This window comes from Rhinolophus sinicus, linkage group LG15 (genome assembly GCF_036562045.2).
Source record: "Rhinolophus sinicus isolate RSC01 linkage group LG15, ASM3656204v1, whole genome shotgun sequence".
Lineage (NCBI taxonomy): Eukaryota > Metazoa > Chordata > Mammalia > Chiroptera > Rhinolophidae > Rhinolophus > Rhinolophus sinicus.
Window position 1 is genome coordinate 28,704,547 of NC_133764.1, and position 10,581 is coordinate 28,715,127.

The 10,581-nt window shown below is 47.3% G+C and overlaps 1 protein-coding gene across 7 annotated transcripts in view; it reads right to left on the reverse strand.

Annotated features, from left to right (window-relative positions):
- Window positions 1-10,279, reverse strand: part of TEX2 (testis expressed 2) — a 92,465-nt gene extending 82,186 nt beyond the window's left edge. For 2 of the 7 annotated variants that reach the window (XM_019732891.2, XM_019732887.2), the window contains exon 1: window positions 10,142-10,279. The gene's annotated coding sequence lies outside the window, so the exon portion shown is untranslated. Of the gene's footprint in view, window positions 1-7,279; window positions 7,341-10,052 lie in introns of all 7 variants that reach the window. The other 5 variants (XM_019732888.2, XM_074320454.1, XM_074320452.1 and 2 more) reach the window with 5 other exon arrangements.
- Window positions 10,280-10,581: the final 302 nt, after the last annotated feature.

Sequence of the window (10,581 nt, forward strand, 5' to 3'; positions counted from 1 at the left end):
CGCTTCCCACTGATCAGCCTGCCCTGATCAGGCACGCAGTGACTCTCCTAGGGTTTTCTTTTGGAGCCAGGGGTACCCATCCTACTTTGCTCTATTCCAATCCAACTTACCACCAGATCGTATTTACCTGGCTGTGCTGTTAAGGTTTCCAGTGCACGGAGGCGCTAGCTTCTCACCCTCAGGCATGAGTTTACAGATACCTGACGCCCTCCTTCAGTGGGTTCTCACCAGCTTCGGTGATGCTAATTTCCACGTGAGAGTTCCCGGGCATCGCTTGGTGCCTACACTGCTGAGCCACGCAGGTCTCTATGGTATCTGGTTCTGCGATTTTCCTGTATATTTTTCTCGTTTGTCCCCTTAATATGCAGCTTACAGCCTATTTAACCAGACTTGAAATTCTCCCAGAGAACACATCTCTCTGGTCTTCAGGAAATACCTCCTCTCTGGTTATCAGAGGCCCTGGTCTAGGGAACCAGTCCCTTCCTTACAAAATAAAACAAAAACATGACCTGGGAAACCAGCTGGTGACATCCCGTATCACTTCTGTCTTTCAGACAGAAGTTTTAGGAGAAATGTAACCACTATCTCTGCCTCAAGTCCTTCCATTTCCTGTTCAGAACTTCCAATTTCCCGGTAAAAACCCTGTTGTCTCCCGTGAATCCCTCCCATGTGACAGGTGGATCAAACCAGCACTGGGAGGCTCCTCCCCTCATCCAGAAGTTGGCCTTAGGAAGAACAAGTCTCCCCGTCTGCAGGGCTGGTCTCCCCAAACCAGGACGCCTCTTCCCTACCAAGGAGCCCAGATTCCCTCCTCCTGCTGCCTAGAGGCCTCTTTAGGGCTGTTAACAAACACCTGCCCAACACCCCCTCCGGGCACAGTATCCTCGTTTGCTAATGGCAGTGAGAGCAGGTTAAGAGAGAGGAAAGAGGGAGAGAGGGAAAGACAGAGAGAAGGAGAGAAGGAGAGAGGGAGAGAGGGAGAGAGGGAGAGAGGGAGAGAGGGAGAGAGGGAGAGAGGGAGAGAGGGAGACAGGGAGAGAGGGAGAGAGGGAGAGAGGGAGAGAGGGAGAGAGGGAGAGAGGGAGAGAGGGAGAGAGGGGGGGGAGGGGGGAGAGACACACACAAACGGCAGAACCCCTACCGTTAGAAAGAGAGGAAGATTACTACATCCCTGGCTGTGGGCTGCGCAGGGAACACTCCAACCTTCAGGTTTCACATTGGAGCCCCGAGCTACCAACGACATACTCAGTGAGAGCAAAGTCTCCTGAGGCTGGGACAGGAAGCCTTTTTAGACAAGAGGACCACCCTTGTAATTTGGCAGGTGAAAGCCTTTCAAGTCCAAGTCAAAGACAAAGAACATGCTTCTTTCGTGGACAACTCTAAATCCACTGGACAGCTCCACCAATGGATCCCCATGGACTCTTTTCCATCCCCTTATTTCCCTTCCTAAATTATTCTACTCTAACAACTATTCAATCCCTCCAATAAACCCAACTTTTAAAGAGCATTCCTCAAGTTTCCCCTTGTTTATTAGTGTGCTTGCATGCATTTATTCATTCATCACCTAACAAACATTTAAGAAGCTTGTGCAATGGGCCAGATGCTGTGCTAGGTCCTGGGTGTATAATGGTGAACAAAATCAACAAGGTCCCTGCCCTGTGGAGGAGGGGTAAAAGCAGACGTCTACTAATGAATGTGTCATCAGAAAGGTGGGAAGTGCTATGAAGGACCAGAGAAGAAGGGAGTGAGGTGAGGGGGCGGAGCTGCTTCCTGAAGAGGGAGCAGGTGGTTGCCTTCCTGAAAGGCCTAGCTCCCTTCCAGATGGGGACAGAAAGGTGCCTGGAATACGATAAACCAGCAGGAGAGAGGCATGGGCACAGGCAGAAGTAGAAGCAGGAGGGGCTGGATCACACTTCACTTGTCAGAACAGGTTCAGAATGTGGATCTTATCCCAGGAGCAACAGGAAGCCCTCACAGGGTTTTGAGCAAGGACACAACAGTCATATCAGGAATTTTTAAAACCACCCTGACTGCAGTGGTGTTAATAGATTAGAAAGGAGTAGAAGTGGCTGTGGGGAGAACAGTGAGGCAGTGGCTGCTACTGTCTTCCAAGCAAAAAAAAAGATGGTCGTTTGGACTATAGTGGTGGCAGTGAAACCGGAAAGAGAGAATGTTTGAGAGATGTTTCCAGATAAAAATCAACACTTGCTAAGGACTAGATAAAGGCCAGCTTGCATTCGCAGCAAGAGAAATGTCAATTTCCTCTGGCAGAAAACACTGGCTGTACATACTCCTCAGCCCACTGTATTCAATTTCCCATGGCACTTGTTTTTCAGAATTTCCAGATAAACTTAAAGCCATTCTCCTTATTTGATCTTAAATCTATTCCTGAAAACGTCATCCACTTTTGAAACATATTTATCAAGCATCTGCTGTATGCTGGGGAGAAAGAGGTGCCCAAGGCCATTGGCATGGCCGCGCTGAGCCTCTAAAGGCTTCCGGCAGCGAATACGAGTCCCGCAGCTGGTCATCCTACCTCCGGAAACCTTCACCCGAGCCGCTCAGCAGACCCTCTCTACCTCTTAGAGACAATCTGCAACGCAACAAGCAGCGCAAACACTTTCCACTCGGGAGATTGATTCACTCCTCGTTTCGTAAGATCCTCAGCCCCAGCAGACATCCGGCATCAAATCTAACCTCTCCAGGTCTTTAAACACCAAACCTTACTCTTACAGGAAGACCATGAACCCCAACAGGCAGTTCTTCCTTCTATGTAATCAAACCCCTTTTCTCTAAAATGTACTGAGTTCTGGAACTACATTTGTGCTCTTTCATTTGTTGCCGAATTTAGTTTGTGCTGGGTTCTGTCCTATCAGAGACTTACTGTTTTATAAACCCTAGAGCTACACTGCCCAATGTGGCCACATGTGGCTATTTAAATGGAAATTAATTAAAATGAAATACCATTAAAACCTCAGTTTCTCAGTTGGACCAGCCATTTTCCAGTGTTCGGTAGTCACAGGCGCCTTGTGGCCGCCAGATTGACAGCACAGGTGTGGCACACGTCCAACGTTACTGAAAAGTCCACAAAGGTGTTGCTACGGGCTTCTTCACATGGTTGGTTTAAATTTCCACTAAAAAACACACAAAAGTTTCACAGAAGAGACTTGCAACATATTGACTATGTCCTCTTTGATTTTACAAGTGAATGCTATAATTTGAACCTCATATATACCACTAAAATACTGCCTTTTAGTCACTTTCATAGTTTGGGCTTTGTGTAAATTTCACTTGCCAGGAATGCTTGAAAATAACCTTGTGATTCCTTGTGGGGAAGAAAGTGACATGATTTTATGAGTCACCGTGGACAGAGACTGTCTTACTTTTCATATATACCCCACACACTGCCCAATACAGTCAATATTTAGTAAGTATATAGATTAACTGAAAGCTCTCTAATTTTTTTATGCCTACTTTTCATTAGCAAGTCTATAAGGGGCTTCCAAGAAATGTTCATTTCAGATTCTGAATTGCAACACCAATCCTATAATTTGCAGCATGCAGAAATTTTTTTCCCTAGGACCATATCTACCATATGATTTTATATTCCAAAGATACATTTATATGTGACAGAAAGTCCACCAACAATGCTTCAAATGTGAATATCTTAGGACAAGATTGGCAAAATGTCAATAATTATTGAAATTGAGTGATAGCTACATAGGGTTCGTTACATTATTCTTTACTTTTGTGAATTTAAAAAATGTTTCCAGAATAAAAGTTTCTTTTTCAAAAGGAACTCATTCAGTTATATGTATACACATTTGGTCAGTTCTAACAAATGCGCTGTAGGATAATTATAAACTTTGATACAGCCGGGTTCATAGTATTGTACTGAACATCCAAGCCAAGCCAAGCCAAGGAACCAAAGCCAGCGATTTGTTTTATGATGTTCTCCTCCTGTATGATCCCAAGGTGTGGTTGTTCTTCTGGGCGACAAAGCACCACACCAAATTATGTTGGAGATGGGGTTTAGGCAGGTACTGCACATAGCAGCTTTGAGTTGCCATGTTTGATCCCCTGGTAATAGGCCACTGGCTTCTGCTTCCTCTTAGCAGGGAAAAAAAAGGCTAAAAATCTACCTTCCATATCCAAGCACTAAAGCAGACAACTGCAGGAAGGAGCAGAACAACTGCTTCTGGTTCACCCTTGCTTCAAGGTTGCTTCAAGGTGCATTGGGCACTGCACGCACTGCACAGGCTCCTACAGGTAGGGAAGATGCCCCAGGTACAGGTGCGCAAAGGTTAGAGCATTACAGACCGTCCCACGCCAAGCTACCTTAGAGCGCCTCCCGCAGACATGCCGATTAGCCATTTTGGTCTTACTTTCAGCCCTGTGGTTACTTTACACGTGGAATGATGGAAAATGGTGACCAAGAACAGAAGCTCATCCACTCTAGGTCGAGTTCCGCACCGCCTGGGAGTCAGCACACCCTTACCCACAGCCCGTCCTGTACACACCAGCACTGCTCTCGAGGTTTTCTACATACTACGTAGTTCATTCAATCCTCACAGTCACTCAGAGGTGGGAAACTGAGGCACTGAGAAGTTGAGAAATTCCCAAGGCCCCTCAAGCAGTGTCTGGCTCCTGAGCCCCCGATCTGCCCCTCTACCTGTGCTGCTCTGCCGGGGACCTGCCTGCCTGCCTTTCCCATCTTTACCCCTCTCCTCTCTGCCCCTCCTCATGTTGGTCCCTCTCTTGAAATGCTCTTCCCAACACTCCCAGTTGGTGGTCTCTTTCCTTTATTCTGTCGCAGTGCCCTATTCTTTTTCTTCAGAGAAAGGAGATTTCACACTTATCACAACTTTAATATGTATGATGCATATGTCTGTTGACTTATTTTCTTGTCCAGATTAGACAATGTGTCATGCGCTGGCAGGGACACATCTATCTGTGTTGCTCCCCACTGGACCCCCAACGCCAAACACAATACTTGGCTCCAGAAGATGCTCAAATTTTTGTTGAATGACTGATAGCCATTGTTCTGTCAGTCCTTTCAGTGGAAAGTTTTTAAGTTCTCTATTTCAAGGCCCGAATGATAACTATAACCAGCTTTAAGAACACTGCCTAAAAGACACCATTAGATGTAAGAAAGGACTTAAAATTGAATAAGAGAACAGGCCAGCGTATATCAGCTTTTAGTAACAAAAGAGAAATGAAACTCATAAAATGCATATTGTGATTCTGAGAGGTTATTTGCAGGAGCAATGCAAGGGGTGGATTTAAATCTCAAATCCTAAATAGGCTTATGACTGAAGAGAGCGTCTCCTGCCCTGTGCTGTACTCAACCGTTAGGATAAGCTGGGAGGCACTCTGTTTGTTAGTTCAAATCATCTTCTTAGGGACGAGCCCTTAGAACCAACATCCAGACAAACCCAACAAAGGTTACCTAGCTGTTTCGAAGTCCACACACCTTTCCCATCCCACCAGCTCTACATAGAAAGATTAGAATCTCCTCGGAACAGTTCCACTTATGCTCACAGGGACCTGGCCTATGGTTTTTGTTCACCAAAGAAAAACACTTTCCTTTCAAGGACTTAAGTTTTCGGCAACTCCCATAGGGGCTATTCTTTAGGTATAACACAGGTCTCCCGATACATAGCAGATGTCCTGAAAAGAACTCAGAATTTAAACAGGTGTCAGTATACAATAAAGGGTTAGGAATTTTGACCTCAGAGCAGGGGGAATCCTTTGATACTGGGAAAACTTGCAGGGCACATGACAATGTCCTTGCTCTGTGATCTTGGACAAGTTGCTTAACTTCTCTGAACCTCAGTTTCTCATCTTAAAATAAGATTGGTAATAGTAGCTACAACTCATAGGGTGATGTGAGGTTTAAAAGCAGAAACAGCTCCTGGCATACAGCAATTCTCCTTAAATGATAATTACTCATACAGTTACCATCTGCCTACTGTTTTTTTGGTTGTTGGGTTTTTTGTTTTTTTATTTTATTTATAAAGCACTATCACAAACACCCAAGTGAGACTTTGGGAGTCCTGAATGAAGTAATTTCCTATCAACTATTTAACTTCTCAGATCCTTCGATTCATAAACTCACATAATTTATGACACAGTGTTGGAGAGAGTGGGGGAAAGAGACTAAGAAATCAAGTCCTGATCTTGGAAAAGAGATCCGGAGGCCCAGATGGTGAAATGACGTGCCCAAGAACACACACAGGAACAGGAGAAAGCCCCAGGACTGGGAGCAGGCCTCTTGGTGCCAACTCCAGAGCTCTCGCTGGCGCACCCAGTGCCAGTATCCTTCAGCATCCTTCTGTTTAGGGGGGTCTCATGGACAGTTCATGCAATGCAACTATGCGTTATAAAGAGTCTGGAGAGGGGCAACACAGAATCTTGTAGGTAACCTTGAGGTGCTTTAAAATTCACATGTAAGAGTATTCCTACCAGTGTAGGTTTCCAATCTTCTTATAACGACACTTATTTTTAACTTGAGATTTAAAGTTGACAAAGACTTTAATGAATAGGCAGGACAAAGGGAGCTGTCTGTCCATGGCTTGTTAGCTCCTGAAGTTAATGCTTCTCATGGGGACAAGAGTCAGCCAAAGGACAGAGCTCCAGGCAAACTGGAAAATGTTCCTCTGGCCCACAGATCATGGATTATTGCCTGGGCTCTGAGTGGCAAATCTTATGAGATTCTCGCCAGAGCCACCCACCAGTTTGCACATCTGTCACTCGACAGCATCAACTGTTATTGGATGCTCCCTATGTGCCAGGCACACGAGTGACTTCGTGTAATCCTTACAATGACCTATAGAGAATGTACACCTATAGTGCATCTAATCTAAAACCCCACTGATTGTAAGACACGCCATTATTTTATGTACAAAAAAAGGAAGTCACTGCCAAACTACAACTGTAAACCACATAGATTATAAGATACTTTTTTTTTTCAGAAATGTTGAAACAAATTGTACTGTCTTAGTATTGCTGAAATGTGAATATTGTCCCATTTTACAGATAAAGAAACTGAGGGATAGAGACAATAATTTGCCCAAGGTCACAGAGCTGGTAAATGGAAACACTGGGATACAGACCTGGTAAGTCTATCACCTTTTCACAACAGTAAACTCAGATTTCCCAATGGCCACATGAATTACCCAAAAATGCACCAGGCAGAGAGGCAGGACATGAGTGCTAACTCCTGCTCCATCACGAATACATTAACTGTAGCAATTCTCTGAAAATCTCTGAACCTGACCTTTTGTATGTCCAAGGAAGGCACTGTGACAGACTATCTTGAATAAACTGCTGTTCCTCTTCTGGGAAAGAGCAACGTGGTCCAATGGAAAAAAAAAAAAAAAGCATGTTTTAGAATCAGAAAGTTCTAGACTGAAATTCTTTGATACCACCATCTAACCAGCTTACCACCCTGGGCAAGTTACTGAACGGCTCTCAGCCTCAGTTTCCTCTTCTATAAAATGAGGCCACCACCATCTAGTTCCCTTAAAGGACTGCTTTGGAAGGGAGAGAGATATATAAAGTGAGAAAGTACACGGCAGAGTTAGACTTCAACAAATGTTCTCTTTTCTAAACTAGTTGCCTTCTGCTTCTACTATGGGACAGAATCAAAGAACAGACATTTCCTGTGACCTCAACAATTCCCAACAGGGACCCTCAGGCTCAGACAGAAGAACGCAGACCCTGAGGGATACCCAGGCAAAGAAAGTGAACTGGAAGCATCTGGAGGACAGGAATTGTTCAATGAACTTCCAAACTTTTGAATAAATGAATTGATAGGGGAAAGGGGAAAAAAAAGAAAGAACAGGAACTTAACACCATCCCAAGATACTGATCAATACATATGAGGATGAAGATAGTTTTATACCAAACCTAAGAGGGAAAACCTGCCTTTGAAGGTTTAGTTTGATACCAAAAGTAATCTACAGTGGGAAGAAGTTCCCCGTTGTTCTGTTTTGCTCTTATATTAAGTAATATTCTGTGCATGTATCCTTTTTCTTTCCTCAAGAGCTTCAGAAAATCCTCAAAAGATGAGAGCTTTTGACTTGAAGGGAAGGCGAATCATATGACGTGTAGAAACAAACTCTTGACCCGCTTTTTTTTTGGTTTGTTTTTTCTCCTCTCCATCGTACCCATAATGCCTTGAAGATTCTGGCATACAGCTGACTCTCAATAAAAATAAGTTGAACTTTTTTGACTACAAGCAGTTTCTTTTTGCCCAAAACTCCAAAACAGCCTATACATTTATTCTACCAAAACCCTCATCTTTCCCGCTTCTTCTCCAGAAGCATGTTAAAACATAATTCTAATAAACACACAAGATGCTTGGTATATGCTATGTCTCCAATCCTCTCACACACGGGCCTTCTACAGGCTCTTCAAACCTCAAGGCCCAGCACAAACACTTGCACTTGCCCTACGCTCTCATCTGCCCCAGCCCTTCAGTTACTTGTCAGTTGTCTCAATTACCGCCATCGTCTGATCCGAATCAGTTAATCACTTTCCTCTCTGGCACAGCACCTTTCCCCAGAGATAAACGTGCGGGCAAGTTCAGCTCACCCAGAGCCCTCCACACCCCTGCTTCAAGCCCTCACTGACACTCCCAGAGAGGCCCATGTGAAAGAAAGACTATATGGCAAAAATCCCACTCTGTTCCCATCACTTCAGGAAGCGTACTTGTTTTCCGTAAGTTTAGACCAACTACCAACTTTTGGAAGACTCTGAAAGAATCCTGAACTACTCTAAGGGCTGGGTAATAGCTAACAGAAATGGCAGTTGCACTCTTCCGATACCTCCTGTGAGATAAGCTTCACTGTGTCGCCCAGCTCCCCACAAACCTAGACTCCTCAAACCGTCTATCCCAGAGCTGAGAGATCATGTGCCCCTCCGTTTCCCCTTACTGGTCTCCATATAAACGTCCCTCATTGTTTCCCTTCCAGCTTACATCTGGCTCCTGAAAGGACCCCTTTAAGTCCTGTGATGAGGATCATCAAAACATGGAAAAGCCTGGTTCTTTTCAATTCTTGTGCAGAGCAGCCATGGTACAAGACCTGGGACTTCAACATGCATATGGTACTGTACCCCCGCCTTCAAGGAGCCCAGGCTTTTCCTACAACCGTGAAAGAGTACGTCCTCCCTGTGCAGTGTCCATAAAACGTAGTGACAAAGTACTTCTTAGCTTTGAAAGAAGCGCGAGGGTGGAAACGGACTTTTCCTTTACATTTGATGCCCTGTAACCATAACAACCGACGAAGGAACCATCACCCCAGTGAGGGGCTAAGGTTTTCAAAAAACCTTTTTCAAAACGGGAAACTCCCCTGTACCAACTCCCGCGTCAGCCGTGCGTTCTGGGCGGCATGCGCGGTGCAACTGAAATCGGCTGTTCGTTCCTTCTCCCCGTCCCACCGTTTCCCTCGGGTGCTCACCAGCAGCCACCGCCGCCACCGTCACACACGCGCCCCGGGCAGGACACCTGGCGTTAGGCCTCAGCCCAATGTCACTTGTTAACCTTACGATCCCCGGCTTTCAGCACGCCGCCGCCTCATGTCTAAGGCATGCAAACCACCCCACCGCCACCCGCGATTTCCAGGAGTTGCAGAAAAACAACCCGAGGCGCAGAGAGCCTGTCATCCGCGTAAAAGTAACTGCGGTTCTCGACTTCCAAGCATTTCGCGACGTGGGCAAGGGGGACGGCAGGAACCCGGGGCCCCATTCCTAAAATTACAAGCTGTTTTCCTAGTTCCCGTGTGGACGGTTCTCCTTGGCCGTGGCTGAGACCCGAGCCCGGAGCCGAGAGCCCGCAGACGGCAGGCTAGGGGGCCGGGCCGGCGGGCACTTTTTGCCGGGGTTAAGCCCAAACCGCCCCACACGGCCCCAAGGGAAAAAAGGGCTCTTCCGGGGGCGTCGCGGGTGGGCCTCCCTGTCAACACCCGGGCCATGACAGTAGGGCGGGGCCCTGAGGTGTCCGACCCCAGCGCCCTGCCGCACCAACGGCCACCGGCCCCCGGGCGTACCCGGGACACTGCGTGGTCCAGCCGCTCCCAGCCCAGGCCTTCTCCACGGGTGCTTTCTCCACAGCCCGCCCGACCCCGGGCGCGCTCACCCCGGACCCACTGGCTGCCTCATTGTACTGCGCTCGCGTCCGTACTCCGCGACCGCCGCGGCTCCAGCTTCGACTCCGACTCCGGCTCGGGCCGCTGTCCTGCCGCCCTCCCACCCGGGTACCGGCCGCCCCGCCCCGCCGGCAGACCCACCCCGCGCCCACGGCAGCCGCCGCCAACCAGAGAGCGGTGGGGGCGGAGCAGACCGCGCGCCAGGCCTGGCCAATCCAGCCCCACCTGCGCGCCGAAGAGCAGCCGCGGAAATGGGTGGGCGATTGGTCAGGTCTGTTAAAGGGGCCGCGGCCCACAGAGCTGGGGAAGAGGGGCGACGGCAGAATTAACTGGAAGATTTCGGGGTGGGAGGGTTAAGAGCGTCCCTTCTCTCCCAAGCCGGCTGCACCAGCTGCACAGCTCTTTACACTTATTAATTTCCTATCCCTCC